The sequence below is a fragment of the Triticum dicoccoides genome, chromosome 5A (assembly GCF_002162155.2).
Source record: "Triticum dicoccoides isolate Atlit2015 ecotype Zavitan chromosome 5A, WEW_v2.0, whole genome shotgun sequence".
Taxonomy (NCBI): domain Eukaryota; kingdom Viridiplantae; phylum Streptophyta; class Magnoliopsida; order Poales; family Poaceae; genus Triticum; species Triticum dicoccoides.
Window position 1 is genome coordinate 513,132,890 of NC_041388.1, and position 272 is coordinate 513,133,161.

Genomic DNA, 272 nt, shown 5'->3' on the forward strand with positions numbered 1-272 from the left:
CCAGCCCACCTCCTCCTCACTCCTACTGTCTTCAACCTCCTGCCAGTGGGCAGGAGGGCGTGTGCCCACGGCGCGCCAGCACGCGCACGGCCACCGACGGCCACCTCCTGCTTGCCGCTTCGCCCTGGACTCTCCTGGCATCGCCACGCACCCCCCCGGGCCCCTCTCGCTCTCCTTCCCCCTCATCCTCTCCCCTGGACCCCTCTCTCTCGCCACCGAACACGCCCATCGCCGCCGTTCGCCGTTGCCGCGACCACCGCCACCCCCTCTCC